A 20,350-nucleotide genomic window follows, 5' to 3' on the forward strand; every position below is an offset into this window, starting at 1 on the left:
GGCTGAGCTGCTTGAGGTTGGGATCTGCAGAGCACAGTCTTGTAATTCCCGCCGTTATGATGGCGGTCAGTTGGGCGCTTCGCTGGCCGCGGGGTGGACAGGCATGCCGTGAACGGTGCCCACAGCGCTCTCTGTGCTTCCTGAGTCGCGGCTTGTGCCCATGTGTCTGGTGATGCTGATTGCATAATTCCTTGGAAACTGCAGGAAGGAGTAAGTGAAATCTCTGGGCTCTCGGAAGGCAGACGACTCAAATTCCGAGATGTGTGCAGGACACACAGGGGGACACATGCATACCTCTTTCATGTGTTGTCCGGAACTCAGAATCTTTTCAATTAGAGTCTTAAACCAAAAGCTGCACACTGGTAACTGAGAAGAGTGGATTCGTCTTGCAGATATGTTTTAATTTAGGCTACATAGTGTTTTTAAAATTAATTTAATTCCTAGCATTTAAAAACTGGGAGGCTTTATATAAAATCCAGGTTTTTGGTTTTCTCGAGAAAAAAAAAAATCAGATCTGGCGGTGCAGAACCCATTTTCCCACATAGCAACAACCATTTGGAGGTGAGCAACGGCCCTCCCCTGCCGACAGGGCTGCGTTCACTGGTTTGCCACGGGCCCCACCACACCCACCTGAGCCTGATGCTCTGGCTCAGTGCTGCTTACCATTTATCATCTTTTCTAGGCCTATTTGACTTGCTGTGTTACCAGCATGGCCCCAGGGGTCATTGCATGGTCCCCAAAGGATGCCATTCGAATCTGGACATGTGCAGTGCTCATGTGTGCAACTGAGCTCAGCAGCCCTGGTAGCTCCCTTTGGGCTTTGGCCATGGCTCAGGGACCTTGTAGGGTAGAAGGGGAGGCCCTGAGGGTGGGGCCTTTGCAAGACCTTCGATTGCTTATCTCCACTTCAAAGAGAAATGCTTCTTTTTGGTCTATTATTTTGGAATGGCGAATAATATTTTAATTTTGGAAAAAGAAAAGTTTTGTGGCTAAGACAATTTGAAAAAGATGACTGCCAAAATTAGCTTTATATAAGGCACCCAGTGCTGAGTGCTCTGGGGATAAAGCCACTCAGCATGCATGCAGTTGGCTTCTGCAGCCCCCCAACTGCCAAATCCTCAGCCCGCAATTTGTTTTAATCAGTATAATTTACATACAGTGAGCTGCACATAGCTTAAGTGAACAATTCAATGAGTTTTGACAGATGCATATACCCATGCAACCAAGTCCCCTGTCAAGATAAAGAACCTTAACGTCACCCCTCCCCCGCCCCAGCAGATTCCCGTACACTCCTTCTCAGCCAGCCTGCCCATCCCGAGAGGAAACCACCGTGGTGATCTCTTTCACCACAGGGTAGTTCCCCGTGCTCCTGAACATCCCGTCAGTGGAACCACAGTGCATGTCGTCTGTTGTGTTTCCTTCTGCTTCTCCTCCTTCAGCCGGCCAACCCCAGGGCCCACTGACCGAGGGTCAGGAAGACGTTCCACTCCAACCTGGGTTTCCTCCCCTCTCCAGAGATCCCTGGGGGGGATCCATTTGCCTGAGCCTTTGGTTCTGAATCTTGACTTCGCAAAGATCTTCTCTAGAGCGTTTAAATCAGAACGGTTGTTGATCGTGTGGGGTGGAGGGGTGGGTTGACTAAGCAGTAGTCTGGAGGAACTTCTTCTGGAGTCATGATGATGTTCTATGTCCTGATACAGATCGGGACTGCATAGACGTATGTGACGTTAAGCTCATAAAGCTGTAGATTTTTGCGTGACATTCTAAATAATTTATCTCAGAAGAAACAAACATAAATAGATACTAAACTGTAGTTAATGACATGACATGGGTGCTGGAGTCTTTAAGGGGAAATATGCTGATGGCCGTAATTTACTCCGACATGCCTGAAAAATGAGTATGGATTGATGAGTGGATAAAGGGTTGGATGGATGGATGGATAATACATGATGAAGCAAGAGCAGTGACGTGTTACGTGTAGAAGTTAGGTCGTAGGTACATGGATGTGCACTGCAAAAATACTTCAACTCCTAGGTGTGCTCGAAATTTTTCATGGTAAAAATGCTGGGGCAAGGGCCGACCCCCAGCACTTGCCCCCAGGTGAATGGATTTACTTGGTCTCAGATGGCCTGGCTATCGGTCCTTCCTAAAGCTCCCCGTGATGGAAAACCACTGACCTGACTTAGAATAATAGCATTTGTGTTTTACAGAGTGTCTATTATATGCCAAGACCTTGACATACAAGATCTCATTCAGTCTTCACAACAGCTCAGAGAGGTGTCACTGTCACATAGCTACAGCCTGGAAAAGCCAGGTTTGGAAACACCATGCTCCATATCCTTAAGTTGTGACTTTTTCTTAGTCCCCTTTACATGTGCCAGACATGATATTGAGCCTGCAGAATTTCACCGTTCCTCCCTACAGTCACGCTAGGAGTTCATCATCATCATGATCATCTGCCATGTGCAAAAGCAGAGGCTCAAAGAGGCTAACTCACTTACTCATTTTGTTGATAAAAAATCTGTGTGCCAGGCACTGTGCGGAGAGCTGGTGATGTCCTGAGAGACAGACAGTTGGTTCCTGTCGCCATTGAACTGACTCTGTACTGGGAAGGTACGCTGAAAAAACGGGTTCTCAACTAAGAACTTAGTGACAATGGTGGTACATGCAGAAATTGAGTTAGAGGGTGCATCAAATGGGACACTGGACCGAGCCTTGGGGATGAGGAGGCCGTCAAAGAAAGCATCCCCGAGAGAATAACGTTGAGGCAAAATCCGAAGAAGTGGCTGGGACGGTCAAGGGCAGCCCGTTCCACTTGGTTCCAGTTGGAACCCGTGCAAAACCTTCCAAGCGGGAAACATTTCAGGGGCCGGTGTTAGTGCAGCAGAAAGAGATGGGAGGGGCGTGGTGCAGGATGGGGTCGGAGCGGCAGGTGGTGGACAGAACATGCAGCGCCTTTGGCACCATGGGAATGACTTGGGGCTTCAGCCCTAAGTCACTGGAGAACCATGGGAGGGTTTCAAACATGGGCAGAACATGACTCATTTTGCTCCAGGTTACATAAGTTAGAAAAGGACCAAATTCAGATTTAAGTTTGAATCTCTCTGCCCTCAGAGCCCTTTCTCTACTCCCTAAGCTTATAGGGATTTCAGACTTTTTTTCAAATACTGGCACATATCTAAGGATGAGTGGTTTTGGCCATGTTAAAAAAAAAACAAACCAAAAACCAACCTTCTCGAATAGGAAAGAAAAATAGTCTCCATTAAGGCAGATGGCATAAAAGCAACTTGCAAATACCACTAACAGCAGCAAACAATAATAATATTCAGAAGTTACAACATCCATAATATGCTGTGTCACAGGAGTAGTTAATAGATGTTGGACAAGCTGTGTGCTGGCCATGCATACTTTATGCCTTCTATGACAGAGGTGTCCTGCGAGAATGATGCATTGGATTCAGCAGGAAAGAAAGCAAGGAGGGGAGGTCAAGCTGGAGATGTTTCACACGTTCTGTGCTTTATAACGTTCAGAAAGTGTCTGAGAAGAGGACATTGGGTATCTCTCTTAAGCCTGCCTCAAAAGGGCTGTAGAAAAAAAGCCCTCCTTTGGACGGATCTGGAAGGGTCACTGCTGACCAACTCGTCCATTTTAAGGAGACCTAGAGTGGGGATGTTATACGTTCAAGGCTCAACAGGGAGCCTATGGTACTTGAGGAGCCAGAAGCCAGGTTGCCTGATGGTCAGGTCAGAATACTCCATATCTCCAATGTCAGGGCCAAAGAAATGGTCAATGGTGAGGACAGAGGGCTGGGCTGGGCCAGATCTCGCTCTTATTTTTGGCTTAGGTAAGGATTTTGATTTTATTCTAAGAGTCCCAAAAAGCCATTGGAAGGGTTGAAGTAGGGGGAATGACTTGACCAGATTTACTTTTTTATGAGAAGACCTCTAGATGCTTGGTCTAGAGTGAACCAGCATAATCATGCAGCTGGAAATGATGGTGATTGAACCTAGGGTGGGATGGAGATGATGTTGAAAATAGGACCATTTCAAGAACTGTGTAAGAGCAACAATCCACAGAACCTGGTGATGGTGTGATTATGAGGGTGGGGGAGGCAGGACGTCTCCCGCATCTCTGGGTCGGGCCATTTAGGTGAATGGCGGCGCCATTCCTGAGATGAAGGTGGTTGGTTTGTGGAGCTGGTCGGGGGAAGGCTTGCTTGATTTGGGGCACTGTTAAGTCTGGGATGCTTGAGAGACATCCCAACAGAGAGGCCAAGTCAGCTGTTGGATAGACTAGTCTGGAGTTCAGAAGAGAAATGAGTGCTGAAGATTTAAATTTGGGGGTTTCGTAAGGTTGCAACATGGATGAGCTTAGTTGCTGAGGAAGTGTAGAGGGAGGAGGGGCCGGGGGGTGAGTGTGAAGGAGAGAAACATTTATAAAGCACCTACTATGTGCCAGGTCATCTTGTACCGTGTAAGCACCATTTTGACGGATGCCCATTTTGCCAATGGGGAAAATGAGGCTCAGAGAAGTTAAGCCACCTGCCCAAGGGCACACAGCTAGTAAGTCATGGCGGTGGTGGAATTTAAATCTGTACCTTTTCCTCTTCTGCTTCTAGAAAGCTCTTCCTGCTTGGTGGATCCCTTGAGGGTCCTGGGGTAGACTCTCACTGGGCAAACCTGAGCACTTTCTCATCACTCAGGCCAGTGGGACCTTCTGATTGGGCAGGACAAGTGACAGCCCCTGAAATTGGGTACTGGTCTTGGCCCCACGGACCCCATGGCTGGAGAGTGGGAGAAGGAAGGAACTGTTACCAGGAGGAGGGAGACGAAGCGCAGGTGTTCACTGCGAAAAGACGCTTCGCCCCTTGGGTCCCAACATCCTGGGGACTGCTGTCTGTCTGGAATAGCATCGCCGCCACATGGCGGTTCTTGGGTGACCTCGCCTTGTGCGCAGGGAAAGGTCTGCAGCAGTGGGAGGCTCTTATTTCAGAGAACTGAGCACAGAATGTTGGAGTCCTTTTCGATTGCAAAGTCACCCACAAAGGCATATGTCTCCCTGCAGCTCGGGCTACAGATGGGCAGTGAAGCCACACACACACACACACGCGCGCGCACACACACACACACATGCACGCTCTGAGAGACTGATTTCAGACGAGCTTTTATTAGCTAGCATATCATCTGTGCAAAGCAGAGACACATATTTGAGCATTTGCATCATTTGAAGGAAGGAAAAATAAGCCTACCAGACTCTTTCCTTCCTCCCCCGAAGGAAGAGGCCAGAGTGACCTCAGCAACCTGGGTGGGTGTGTATGCTCTGAGCACCTGCATCTTGGCTCGTTCTCTAAACCTGGGGGGAGACAGGTCAAACCACAAGCCGTCAGCAGTGAGGGAGAGTCCAGAGGGAGAAGGAGGGTCCTGCTCACCGCCCCCTCCCTGCTACCTATCAACAGAGCAGTCAGCCCATGGCACTTGGTCAATATTTATTGAGCACTTTCTCTGTCTCTCCAACTTGTCGCTGAGGGCAAAGAGGATGCCAATGAAGCATGACTCAGAGCTCTGTCCTCAAGGACTTTGCAAGTCACTTTGGGACTTGATTCATTCGTTCTTTCGTTTATTCTTCATGTTTTTATCTGTCTCGTTCACTGTGTGTGTGTGTGTGTGTGTGTGCGTGCGCGTGTGTATTGCCAGTACCTTGTGTGATGCCTGGCTCACAGTAGGTGCTTAGTAAATATTTGTTGGATTTGTGGTGAGGAAATGAATGGGAAAATGAACGACCCTGGCTGCTGTGGCAAGAGGACGGGGGGCCCTGCTCGTCAGGGGCCCCCAGGCACCCGTTGTCGAATCCGACGCACGCTTCCTGCAGCCTGCTCGGCTGCTGCTCGGCCCGGCTCCCGCGGCCCGTCTGTGGTCTTCGGAAGGCGCCCCCTCCCTCCGTTCTCATGCTCTGCCTTCTCCTCCGCTTCCCTCCCACCTCTCAGACCGTCCAGCTCGGGCTGCTCTTTTCCTGCCGGTCCCTGCCGGTAGGTGTCTACAACTCTCTTTTCGTCACGCTCAACACCCTCTGCGCACTTGCTGCCTCAGGACCGTGCTCCTGCTCTGAGGAGTCCCCCGAATCATTCCCTCCTTCGATCAACAGATCTTTATGGGGGACTCTTCACGTCCCAGTCTATTCTAGGTGTTAGGGATAATCCTATGAACGACACAGGCCAAGTCCTCGTCCTCAGAGATGGTCTTATCTTTCGCTCTAACCTCTCCCTTGAGCTCCAGACTCATGTAGCCAAATATGCACTTGACATTCTATTAGACGCCTAACAGGATGTGCACCGTCTCTCCAACGGAACAGCCCCTCCTCCTGTTCTATGGGTCTCAGCAGATGGCTCTTCCCACTACCTGTTTCCCCAAACCAGAGACTGGGGACTCGCCGTCTTCCCATACGCCCCACACCCAGGAGGTGCCCCGTCCCGCAGTTCTATAGCCTGCACATCTGCCGTATCAGCCTCCTCTTCTTCACGGTCCCAGCGTAGGAGCTCTTTAGCATTTGCCAGTATTTATCGCCATGGCTGTCGTAGTGGCCTCCCTGCTTTTGTTCTGACCTGTTCCGACTTCTCTGGCCACCGCAGCCAGAGGCAGGAAGAGTCGAATAACATCGCATTTCTCCATCGCTCGAAAGCTTGCGGGCCTTCCACTGCCCTACGGGGAGAACCTACGGGCCCCATCGAGACTCGCCCCCTCTGCACGCTCTCCAGCCTCCGCTCTCGCATGGCCCGTGCAGATCTGCTCACGCACAGTTTTCTGCACGCGAGTCTGCACCCTTTTGCTCACACCCATCTTTCTTCTCTGCAGCTGTTCCCTACCTGCCCCCCGACCCCCCACGTAGAACTGGCCTCTCCTCCCTCAGAGCCCTCTAGCGCCTTGTAATCTGTCTCCGCTCCTGCAACTCTCATTGCGCGTGCTTGCCGACGCGTCCGTCTTTTTAAATCTCACACCGGGGGGAGCAGTGTCTTAGTAGTCCTAGTGCCTGGCGCTTGAAGGTGAGCAGAGCAGGCACTATCGGTGGCCTGCCCCCTGCTTTCCCTCCCCCCCCCCCACCCCGCCTCACAGAAGCTGCAGGCTTCCTCCTCGCAAGGACTGCGACTGTCTGCCTGACGGCTTTCTCTGGCCACAGGAATATGCCTGGGGTATGAATGGGCCGGGGTGGAAGGGCCGGGGAGTTAATGCTATAGGAAGCACCGGCGAATAAATGATGATTAGAAGTATCTGTTGCATGAGGGTGGGCACTGGAGGAGTCACAGCCCAGCTTTCATGCTCCTTCGTGGTGAGTCTCTGAGGTGTTTTTTTTCGCCCTCTCCCGGGGATCCCCGCTGTGAATGTATCCCAGTTGTCAGTGGCACCTGCTCGTCAACACGCCCTTCCTCCCTCGCACGCCCTCAGCCCTCTACGGGGACTTCCTGGAATCCTCTCCCAGGGCAAATCGTCTGCAGGACCCCAGCCAACGAAGATAGGGCCTTAAGAAATGTTTGACGATTGACTAAACGAATGTAATACAACTACTATAAGCCACCCATAAAACAGTAAGCAAGCAACACAAGACGCGTCATAACCAACAATCTGCAGTTCCAAAGCCTTTGTAAATCAGAGCAGAAGGTCCTGGTGCAGATGGGAAGTAATTAAAGCTAACAATCAGTGGACATTTACTGTGTCCCAAGCTTGGGTCGAAGGGTGCGTGTCTGTGTGTATTTTTTTTTTTTTCTCATTTAAACATCTCAATAACTCATGGCAGGTGCTATTTATAACCCTGCTTCACAAATGACAAATTAAACTGGGGCACAGAGAGGTTAAGCCCGAGACTTTGCAGCTGCAGGTGGAGAAGCTGGGAATGGGCTCCAGACTGTCTGGTTTCCAGCTGGGTTCTGAACCCCTGGGCCTCGTGGAGGGGGTGAGATTTGATCTGGGTCTTGACTATCTGGAAGGGACTGGGAAGGACATTCCAGGAGGCAGGTCCGCTGGAGCAAAGGCAGAAGATGAGAATGTACCGCCCTTGCTCAGGGTCATACGCCCTGGTGGGGTTTCGGGGAGAGCCTCTGTTTGCAGGAAGGCCTGCATTCTGCAAGGATCCCATTTCCTCCTTCATTTCTCGCCCTCTCTCCCCCACCCCCGGATTATTTTCAACAAGAGAGGATGTGGGGAAGGCAGAAGGACCAAGAGTGGTACTCAGAAACCTCTAAGGAGCCTGGCCGCAATGCAGCAGCAGAGCCTTTTCTGCAGCTTTACTCACTGGTACTCACAGTTTGCGAGGGTCTCAAACACACACTGGAAGTTAGATTTTAAAAAATCGCAGGATTCCGGAGCCTCACCCAAGGTTGCAAACTCAAGTGCCTGCAAGGGCCAGGCAGCCAGGGTGCATAGTGGAGCACCCCAATGTAAGACGGAGCATGGAAGGGCTTACGTCTTGCCTAGAGGAGGCAGACAACATTAGCTGCACCCCATCATTGCTTGGTGAGAATTAGGGACTCAGTGTGACTATTTTTTTCCCCTTCTGTAATGAGGGAGAGGCCAGAAATTCAGTGTGTAAAAGGTGAAACATCCCAAGTTTTAAATACTGGCAATAGATTAATCTTTAAAAAAAAAAAAAAAAAACCACTTTGCCAGCGAACATAGAGGAATGTGTTAGTGGGTCACATTTGGCTCACAAGCCCCTATGTTAAGACTCCTCATGATGGACAGAATCTCGCACTCAGGGCGTCTTGGCTTCAGAATAATTAGTGTTATAGATTCTCAGACTGAAACTCTCTCTTAGACAGGACACTCAACACATTGACTCATTAGACTATCAGACAGAATTTTAGCTGGAATCTCAGTTATACAGAATCATACAGCCAGAAAATCATTATAGGTTTTTTTTTTTTTTTGATCTAAATCTTTACTCGTTAACCTCTAAAATCTCTGAATCAAGCACTATTGGAGTCTGACCCCTTCCACATCAAGAATCTGCCCTGTAAGTAAGTGTAAGTTGAATAAATATACCTGCCAATCTCTGCTTGAATGAATTCCCCCTCCCCGGATAGTCTTGTTCATTTCTTCCAAAAACGTTTCTATTGAGCGCCTAATGTGGGCATCGGGGAACCCGGAGAGACAGTTTCCATCCTTGTGCCGATGGACAGGCAGTAAACACACGCGAGATGACCTTAGATAGTGAGCCTTTCTAGGGAGACATGGAGCAGACTAGTACTACAGAATGCAACGTGGTCGGGCGAAAAGACGCAGCTTCCTCAGGCAGGCGTTCAGGGTGGTTTTCTCCGTGTAGGTGACCTTTGTGGGGAGACCCGGATGAGGAGGAGGACGACTCTGCCGTGGGAAGGTCGGGGGAAGGAGAGTTCCAGGGAAGGCGAGAGCAAGTGCAGAGGCCCCGAGGTGTTAGGGACAGGCTTGCATGATAGGGGTGCAGGAAGAACACTGATTTGGCCGCAGCGCAGCGGGTGGGGGCGGGGGGAAGGATGGGGGGCGAGGCCATCGTGTCGGGGCAGAAGTGCGCCCGCCTCTCGTTTCAAAAATAACAGGACACTTTCGGCACATCTGCGTCTAACTGCCCGGTACGCATCGCACCTAAGTGCTCGCTAAGCGTTTTCGAGTGCAGAAACCAGGTCACGGAGAGTGAGGGGGAAGTCGGCACCACCCTCGTCCACCGCGTCATGCAAGGGGCCACTGGTGCGTTTCCTCGGTGCCTTCGCAAGCATCCTGCTCTGCACTCAAACCACTCGCGCATCACTGCTGCCTCGGTCCTGCAGCTCTGGGGTCCTGTGTCTCTATCAACGAGGGCCAGAAGGGGAGGAGAGACAACTTTCAAAAGGGTGTGTGAAAGCTGTCACAGCCTCTGTACTTGCTATCTCCATGGTACCCAGGCAGGGGGACAATCTAATTAGGCTATTTTCAGCATCCCAGAGGGAGGGGGAGTGGAGGGAGAGAGGGAGAAGGGGACCTGCCTTTCCAGCTGCCTGTCTCTCTCTCTCTCTCCCCCTCTGAAGTTATTATTGATTAAGCAGTCAGAGGCCAAGGAGGCAGGACCTTTCCACGCTCTGTGCTGGGATCAGAGGAGGCTTTCTGGCAATGCCGTGGGCCTCGCCAACCATGTCAAGGACCCCAGAGCTGGCAGGCTTCCAGGTGTCTGGTGCTAATGAGCTCTGAAGCCTACAGCTTTGACCAGAAACACGTCCCCTGAAGGCTGTTTGTCCTCTACCGGGACAGGCTGCCCCCAGCTTCCTCTGGACTGACGGGCCCAGAGACAAGGATGCTGGCAGCTCTTTGTTTCTTAGCCTGAGGCTTGTGTTGGCCTTCAAGGCTTTTGCCTGTGATCATAGGAGCTTTGGAAGGAAGCTGGCTTTCATTTGCCTGGAGCTCGTGTGGCCAGTGGCACCTGGAAGGGACTCGTGGGCTGTGGACTCAGTAGAAACCCAGTCAGCTCTAAGTTCCAAATGGCTAGGGCTCACGTCCAGTTTGCTCACCCCGTGACCCAGCTTCTCGTCCTTATCAGGTGCTAGACACTTATTCACCTCATGTCCTGCTACGGGCCTACCAGAGCTCCGGATCTAAAGGGCCTTCTTCTCTAACCCACCACTTTTTACATCCGCCCAATTGCTCCTGCTTTGCCCAAACTCTGCCTAAAAGTCTGCCTCAGTCAAATCGAGTTGGAAACTAATCGACACCTTTAAAACCTTTACTACCATGCCAGGCACACCATGTGCATCATTTAACCCTCGTAACAACTCGGCGAAGTATCTTTATCATCCCTATTTCACAGATGAGGAAACTGAGGCACAGAGTGGCGAAAGGAACACGTCCAAGGTAACGTAGCTGGCGTCAGGTTGGAATTAAAACTCAAGGTGTGCCTGACTCCAGAGCCAGCCTCCCAAGGTAACAAACATAAATGGGATTTTCAGCTCCAGAATTCAAAGGGGCCTTTACTAGGGTGATATGAGTTGGGAGTCTCAAAGAAGGGGCATTTCCTACACTCGTGTGACCCTCCTATTTTTATTTTCCGGGCACACTTGTTAACATCTTCTGACAGCAGTTAGCGAACGGCCGTTAGGAGGTAATTAAACAGAGCGAGTGATAATGTCCTTAATTAATCCAATTCGCTCTCTCTCATTTGTGCTTATTTCCTTATATTGGCAATAGCTCCGACAGGAGGTCTTAACAGTCACATCCCTGGTTATTCCTTATGACTCCAGGAAAAGCATGAGCACCAAATGGGGCATTTTCAAAGAGAATCTAATTTTGGGCGACGGCTTTGTGCCAATCTGAGATGTGACGCTGTCTGTCACAGCGGAGGACTGACATGGGTTTTGAACCAGAGTTAAGGCTGTTGCACGCACACACACACACACACACACACAGATAGAGATACAGACACACACACACACACACACACGCACGCACGCACACGCAGATGAATCAGACCTCACTGTGAAGCTTTGCTCTTGTGTTTAAAAATTGAAGCCACAGGGCTTCAAAGACACCCCTCTGATATTTTTCCATTGCTCTATTCCTTTTTTACCTATGACTTACTTATTTGGTGTACGAAGAGGCTTTGAAGGTGGGGACCTCACCTATCTGCCTGTTCTTTCTTTCCTTCAGTGTGTAGCAGAGGGTCGGACGCACAGAAGTTCTCAACCAACGACTGGGTGGGTGGGTCTTCTGCATTCATCAGCATTGTCATCATCATCATCATCATCATCATCATCAAACTACCATTTATTGATTGCCTTCCATGTGTAGACATTGGGTTTTATGCTGTAGAGCCAGAAGTTGGCACACGACAGCCCATGGGTTGAATTCAGCTGGCTGCCTGTTTTTGTAAACAAAGTGTTGACACACGGCCATGCGTATTTATGTACGTACTGTCTGTGACTGCTTTTGTGCTGCAATGGCAGAGTTGAGTAGTTGGGATGAGGACTGCATGACCTTGCAGAGCCCGGAATATATACTATCTGGGTCTTTACAGAAATCGTTTGCTACCCCTACTTTATACCCATGCACAAGGTCTTTCAGGTCTCATGTCAATCTGGAAAGGCGACGTGCCCATTTCACGGATGAGAAGAACGAGGTTCAAGGATGTTAAACAATTTGTCCAACTGATCAGTGGTAGATCAGGGTTTCGACTCAGGTCTGTACCTCCAAAGCCAGCATTATTCGCTTTGCTCTTTGCTCCCCATTCCTCAATACTGCCAGACTGAATTTCTTCGCCTTTATTTTTGAACCGAGTCTTATGAGCATCTGGGGTTGATTCTTTCAGGGGCAGCAAGGGCACAAGCAGTCTAAACTTGCCTGAGAAGGCAGGCTGGCTGCCTGGGTCGTTCGTAGCTGGAGGCAACTGTTACTCCCCACATGGATACACAGATTCCCTCCTGGAGATCAAAGGTGTCTGGAACAGCTGATTCATCAACACCTTTGAAGTCTGGTGCCAATTTCACAAAGACAAATTAATTTCTTTAGCTTCTCAGCTTCTGGTGGCTTCAACACACCTCGTGCTTTCAGCTGTAAAGTCTTCCCAGTTTTCCTTTGCGTCATGGATTCCTAGAGCTGTCTAAATCTTTGGTGACTTATCTACACGAGGGAGGAGGAGGTGGGTGGCAGAGATTGGTTCACAAGCATGAGTCCATGAGGTGGTTGTGTCAAGGGTGATGGTAAGGACAGCGAATAGTCTTGTCTCTGGAAAGAAGACTCAGCTGAGCTAGTCTCCTGGTTGTTGGTGGAGTTTTGACCATTTACAGTTATGTTAGGCAAACCCTGCAAGGCTAATAAACGAACCCAGACTCGGCTCATTTCACCTTATTGATTGATTGATTGATTGATTGATTGCTTATTTGGTTGGTTGGACCTATGCTTATCTTCATATTGAAAGTGTTGCAAAAGCATGACATCATTTGTTAAAAGATTGGGCTTCGTGGAAGAGCATGAAGCAACATAAAATCAGGTTATCTTGGAAAACTAGGGATGTATTATCTTGGTACTTTTTAGTAACTCTTCAGGGATATTCTAAAATACAGTCCCCAAGAAAGGCAATTTTGACTGAGCGAGCATTCCGTGGTGTTGGGGGTGGGGAGAGAGCAGGAGCCCATTAAAGTGCACGTGTGGGTTGAAGGTCCCTGAGCCATGGATACCGTTGCTTTTCTGAAAAGGTGGGATCTGGGATAATGTGCAAGGCATTTTTCTGTACAGTATGTCATTGAAGTGACTGAAACAGAGTCCCGTGTTGGGGCCATGACCTCCATTTTGTAAAAAAGGGAACCAAAAGTCAGAAATGTTAAGTAACTTTTGTTGAAAGTCTCACTGCTGCTGGCTAAGCTGGGATTCACATTTAGATCCGACTTACCGAAAGTCCTTATTCTTTGAAAACAATAATAGCGTCATCTTCATCGATAGCAGTCACGATGAGAATAGTGGGTGATGTGGACTGCTAAGCCACTCACCAGGCGCTGTGGTAAGCGCCATCTATGAGTTATCTCATTTAATCCTCATACTAACCTCATGAGGTAGGTGATACGTTATACATGATCCCCATTGTATGGATGAGAAGCCGAGGTTCAGGGCAGTTAAGGAAGCAGCTCGAGGACCCCCAGCTTGTAAGTGCCAGAGGCAGGGCTCGAACTCAGGCCCACAGGATGCCAGTGCTGCAAGGGGATGAGCTCTGCCGACTTCCGCCCCACTCAGTTCACCGCGATTCATGCCTTCGGGGCCAGCTCACCAACTCCCACATCCAATGCAGGCATGGATGGGACCTCCGGACACCCTCTCATGCCCCTATTCTCTTCTCAAAGGAGATTTTTAGCTACGTAAGGGAGAACTCTCTAGACTTGGCCTTCTTCCTTACCTCAGCCAAGGCCATTCACTCTTCTCCGAGTCCTCTGTGGTCCCCCACTGAAGGCCTTGCTCAGGGCTCCAACCCTCAGCTGGATGGAGGAAGCCTCGGCCGGACCCTTGCCCGGGCCACCCTTTGCTGCCCACTCTTTATGCCTCCATTGTCGGGAAAGGTTATTGGGCTACTGCTGGCCTGGCGTCCCCTTCTCATGGCTGCCCGGCACCCAAAGCACTGGCCCTTGGTCTGGCAAGGGGATCTGGTCTCCGAATTGAGTGCAGTCTCAAGCCGGCTGGCCTCACTTCCTGAGGAAGCCATTGACAGTGGTCGATTAAGACCAGTTTCTCAGCAATTTCTATTTCTTTCATGGTCTTTTCTCTTCTATCGAAGTAGCCAGTCTGTGTACCCTACCTCTTAGCATTTACCCAGCACCCAAATCCTCCACTTATATGAGCCATCCTTTATAAGCTATACGTCTGAGGAAGTTGGGGGAAGAACCCATGAGAACTGCCCATGGGGATGAAGACAATTTGCAGCGTAGCGGACAGGAGTCCCAGAAAGACCATGTGGATGTGCCTCAGTGGTCTGTCTCTCCATCATTTCCGGCCCAGGAGGGGCACTGCAGCTGGCAATATTTCCAAACCATACACCTGCTTAAAATCCTTTGTCGATGCCCAGTCACCTACCAGCTTTGGTTATGTAATTTTATGTGCATAAATATCACCTGGTGAGTTTATGAACATGCTGGTCCCTAGGCCCCCTCTCAGAGCACCTGATGACGCAGATGTGGGTTACCTTTCTCTGCAAGAGCCTCTGGGAGAGTCCAACACAGATGGTCCAGGACACAAACCTCGGAAAGTTTCGCCTACAGGACAAAGTCCAAACTCTTTAGTATGTGTCTCAGTCTGCTCAGGCTGCCATAACAAAATACCACAGCCCGGGCGGCTTAAACAACAGCCATTAATTTTCTCACAGTTCTGGAGGCTGGAAGTCCAAGGTCAAAGTTCCAGCTGACTCATTTCCTGGGGAGGGCCCTCTCTTTCACTTGTAGATGGTGCCTTCTCACTGTGTCCTCACGCGGCCTCTCCTTATTGTGTGTGCCATCTCTGCTGTGTGTCTTCTTACAGGGACAGTGATCCTATTGGATCAGGGCCCCACCATTATGACCTCATTTAACCTTGATTCCTTCCAAGGTGGGTAGGGATTCAGACTATGAGTCGTTGGGGCCAGGGGAAAGGGGGTGTGACAAACATTCAGGCCATAACAGTATGGCACTCAGAACTCTTTAGGACCTGACCCATACGTATCTGTCGCATCTCTACCACGCCTTCTCCTTTGCATAATATGTTCCGAATGCACTGAACTATACTAAGACCTCCGATGTTTTGGAGGGATCGGTTCCCAGACCTTTGCAGTTATAACTGTAACTTCAAATTCAGTATGAGTTTGATACCCTATCGCTCACCCTTCTTTGAAGGAATTACACACAAGGACGCAAAGTTTGGCTTTTAGTTTTAGCTGCAAACATCTAATATCTCTCCAGTCCTGGGCTTTGCTGATGCTTAGTGCTGGGCAAGAAGCTCAGGCCCATGAACTTGAAATAGGGGTTTCTACTCTCGATTCTCTTGAATCCAGAAGGGCTCGGTGTGTCAAGCATATGCTGAACTTTCGCACTCAGCCTCGTGGGGAAAGATGACAGGGTGATCCTACTTTCCCCATGACAAGGTTCATGTGTGCCGGACTCTCCTCTCGAATAGCAGTTCTCAACCAGGGATGATCTTGCCCCTCTCTCTTCTCCCCCAGGAATATTTGGCAATATCTGGAGACATTCTCAACTGTCACCACTGGGGGAGGGCAGTGGCTCTTGGCATCTAGTGAGTAAAGGCCAGGATGTGGTTGAAGATCCTGCAATACACGGGACACCCTCCCCTACCGTACACACAGAATGAAGGCTTGTCCACTCCAAACAGTAGTGATGAAGCTGAGAAACTCTGTCCTAGAGGTCCTGCTGAAGGCATGTTTGCAAAAACGGTCTTCCGTGTATGAGGGCAGGAAGTGAAATCAGGAAGAGGAGCTTGGCTTCTGATTTTTAAGGCGCAGTTCTTACGCCCACTAATAAAATGTGGGTCAGTCGATGTAACTAATTTCAAACATTCAGCTGAACAGCTTCTCTTTCTGTGGAAGATAGGAAGAGTGGGACCTGGCATGAGGAAGAGACTGGAGATTTGAGCAACTGACCATTTCTGTTCCCTCTGTGGACTGAGGTAGAAATATGGGGAAAGAAGATGTGTTATAGGGTCCTGCGGATGCCATGACACGTTGTCACGCACTGCATGGCTTTAAAACAACAGAAACTTGTTTTTCTTATAGTTTTTGAGGCCACAAGTCTGAAATCGAGGTGTTGGTAGGGACACACTCTTCGTGAAGTCTTTGGTGAGGATGTTTCTTTGCCTCTTCCGGTTTCCGGTGGCTCCAGGCGTTCCTCGGCTTGTGGCTGCATCACTCCAACCTCTGCCTCTGTCTTCCCATGGACTTTTCCCCTCTGTGTCTGTATGTCTCGACCCTCCCTCTGCCTTTCTCTTATAGGGACACCTGTCACTGAGTTTAGGACCCATCTGAGTAATCCAGGATGACGTCATCTCGAGATCCTTAACTTGATCACATCTGCAAAGACCATCTTCCTAAGTAAGATGACAGGCACACGGTCTGGGGATGAGGACTTTGGATAGTCTTCTGGGAAGATGCTATCCAACCGGCCACAGACGGAAATGACACATGAAGATGGGAGGGGATGACAGCACCCCATGGAATATGAGTTACTGCCTAACATCCAGGGAAAGAGGCTGAGGAAGAGAAGGAGTAATGGGAATAGGGCATCTACTATGTGTCAGGAACTGGGCAGAAGCTCCCCGTTCCCCGTATTCATTAATCCCAACCCTTGGTAGATGGGTTATCTCCATTTTAAAGATGGAAACGGAAGCTCAGAGAATGTAAACACATAGCCCAAGCCCACACAGAAATCGAACCCAGGTCTGCTGATTGCAGAGTCCGTGTTCTTTCTAGGACAAAGAAAGCATTTGTACCGCCTTCACTAGCAGCTGCCTGGAGAGGCCAAGCCCAGAACACAAGCCAGGCGTTCATCTGCTTGCCATTGGCACTGGGTACCCAGGTGCTGGACAGCTCAGCTGGCCCGAGCCTTCCGGGGGTGGGTACAGAGGCAGATTTTGGCTGGTCCAGAGTCAATGCCCTTTTTTGCACCCTTACCTGCTTGGCACTGCAGAGAAACCAGTCCCACAGATAAATATGAAAGATTTGGGTTCCCTCTTCCTACCAGTGCCGGGATGGGAGCAAGCCAGACAGGAGTACCTACGAAATGCAGCGCACTGTGGTAGGAAAAGAAGGTTGGACTGTAACAGGCCTGGGTTCAGATCTCATCTTTACCACTTCAGGGCTGTGTGACCATAGGCGAGTTATTTCAGCTCTCCGAGCCTCAGCTTTCTCAGCTCTACACTTGGGGTTGGGCAATGGTACCCACCTTGGCAGGGCATGTATGTAAAGCATCCTGCACAATGCCTGCTGCGAAGTAGACTCAGAAAGTTCCTCGTTGGCTGGATCTGCAGGCCCCTGAGATTTTTCTCTATACTTGGTTAGCATCTCTCTGCAGGACAAGGTGTCTGCTTGACGGGAAGTGGCAGATGTGGAGCTGGGATCTCGTTGCCAGGTGCTTTCTGTCAAATGCCAATGCGGCGAGCATCACTGCTAATGAAAGGGGGCAGATCTTGTGGAAAAGACGTCTGGATGGATGACGGTGGGAACGCGCGTGGCTTGACCTGGAAGGACTTTTATTGAATATTACCTCTGAGCCAGGCCCCGTGCTGGTGCGTGACTGCCCGTCTCATGTATGCTCATACGCGCATTGGGCATGGAAGCAGTATTCTAAGGGGAGGCTTTAAAACTCAGCACAATATCATCTCTTGGAATTTTCTTGGAACCTCTAAGCATATGCAATGTCTCCCCTTCTCTGAGTTTCTAGAAGATGCCATATTTCATGTGTTATAATCCTTATAACATTATATTGTAATGGTCTATTTATTAGGTAAGGAAACATGTGAAGGCAAGAGCTAATTATTCTTTTTTTTCCTCAACTTTTTAAATGAATGTTTTCAAAATTTGGTACCCAGACCAGCAGTGAGCATCATCCATAATTGTTAGAAGGACAAATTCTCAGACCTGCTGCATCAGAGACTCTGGGTGTGGCGCGAGCAATCTGTTTTAACGAGCCCTCCATGGGATTCTGATGCACTCAGGTGGGAAACCACTGCCCCAGCCACTGGTCCTCAAACTTGGCTATGTCCTGGGGAGCTTTAGAAAATAATGATGACTTGGTCCCATTTCCAGATATTCTTATGGCCTGGGCATAAAGTCTCCAGAGGATTCTAATGTTTAGCCTGGAGTGAGAACCCCCAAAACAGAGCATTACTCCAAACAGGCACTCCCTGCGTGTTTACTGACTAAGAGAACGTGGCGGTTCAGGGCCTTCTTGGGATTCGGACAGACATAGGTGGCATCCTGACCTCCTCTTTCCTGACTTTGGGTCAGTTTTTGTTGTTGTTTTTTTGTCTTTTTCTGTGACTGTCTTATTTCACTTAGTATGATGTCCTTCAGGTTCATCCAGGTACTGCATATGGCAGAATTTCCCTCATTTTTAGGCTGAATAATAGTCCATTATGTGTATATACTATATTTTCTTTATCCATCTGTCAATGGGCATTTAGGTTGTTTCCATATCTGAGCTGTTCTGAATAATGCTGCAGTGGATATGGGAGAGCAAATATGTCTTTGAGATCCCGATTTCAGGTCTTTCGGGTGTAATCTAGAAGTCAGGCTGCTGGATCACATGGCGATTCTATTTTCAATATTTTCGAGGACCTTCTCTGCCATTTTCCATAGTGATCATAACATTTTACATTCACTGTGGATTAGTTCTTAACTTCTTTAAGCCCTAATTTCCTTATCTATAAATGAGTAATAATGGGAATTTTCTCATAGGATTGTTTTATAGATTACCTACATAGTGCACATCAAGCACTTGGCACAACAGAGAACTCCCAATTGGCTATGATAATTGATGTTAGCTCCATTTTATAGGAGAGGGATGTAAAGTTGGACAAGCAGAGATGTTAGACATGCAAAGATGAAATCCTTCCTGGATCAGAGTCAAAGTTTTAAATTTTAGGTTTGAAAATCATTAACTTTGCCTTGAAGTGCCATAAACACTACCTGAGTTTTGTGGTTTGGATAAGACTTGAAGACACTCCCCTGACCCTGCCCCAACCAATGTCCCCAGGTCTTTGGGGCTATAGGTCATCTATTAAACAGCAAAACATTTAGGTATCCCCAAGATTTCTGTTCTTGATATTGAGTTGTACTATGGGTTGTCAAGTGTTGGGTGAAGAATCTCTAGCTTTCTTAGGAAACTGTCCAACACTTACAGATGTCATTACCTGGCAGATGAACTCCCTCAATATTCTTTCAGTTTTAAGTAGCAGTTAAAACCCATGCCAAACTTGCTTAAGCAATTAATGATGTTTTTCTGGGCCATGTAACAAAAACTCCAGAAATCCAGCTAGATGCAAGTGCTCAAAAGAGATGGTTAAAAGTCTACCTCTTGTTTCTCATAAAATGAAACATAAAATTCAACATACACTTAGCATGCAACCCAGAATTTCCACTTGTGTATTTACTCAAGAGAATTGAAAATTAAAATTATATCCACACAAAGAAATCTGCAAGAATATTCATAGAAGCTCTATTTATAACAGCCCCAAACTGGAGACAACCCAAATGTTCATCAATAGGAGAATAAATTAACAAACTGTGGTACATCCACACAGTGGAATAATTCTCAGCAGTAAAAAAGAATGAATATGTATACATGCAAAAACATGATTGAAACTCAAAAGTGTTAGTTGAGTGAAAGAAGCCAGACACCTGTTATTGGATCATATTTGATTCTAAAGAGGTAAAACTACTGCGATAGAAAATTAGACTAGAATTTTCCTGGGGTCGAGATGGGGTAATTGACTGCAAATAGGTGTGAGAGGCCTTTCTGAAGTGGTGAAAATGTTCTCTCTCGATTGTCATTGTGGTTATTTGACTGTACATACGTGTCAAAATTTATCAGACTGTACACATAACGTGGGCACATTTTATTTTAGGTAGATTATACCTCAAGAGAGTTTATTTTTTAAAAAAATCTGCTGCTCTCTCTAGGCTCTGCTTACCTTTCTGTGGCTTCATTCTCAAACAACTTCTCCCCAGGTGGTGCAAAAAACAGTCCTCAGCAGTTTATGCTCTGCAGTTCAGTAATCCCAAGGAAAAGAGAGCTTCTTTTTATATAAAGTTATGGCGTAAGTTGTCACTGGAATAGCAAGAGTCATAGGATCTTCTTTGAACCAATTACTGTCTGGGGATGGAAGTAGAATTCTCTGAT

At 48.5% G+C, this 20,350-nt stretch overlaps 1 protein-coding gene across 2 annotated transcripts in view; it reads left to right on the plus strand.

Moving 5' to 3' along the window:
* The window catches only part of SHISA9 (shisa family member 9), a 257,414-nt gene that overhangs the window by 74,316 nt on the left and 162,748 nt on the right, over window positions 1-20,350 (plus strand). The gene's annotated exons all lie outside the window — the stretch shown is intronic.

This window comes from Rousettus aegyptiacus, unplaced genomic scaffold, assembly GCF_014176215.1.
Source record: "Rousettus aegyptiacus isolate mRouAeg1 unplaced genomic scaffold, mRouAeg1.p scaffold_m13_p_8, whole genome shotgun sequence".
NCBI classification, from domain to species: Eukaryota; Metazoa; Chordata; class Mammalia; order Chiroptera; family Pteropodidae; genus Rousettus; species Rousettus aegyptiacus.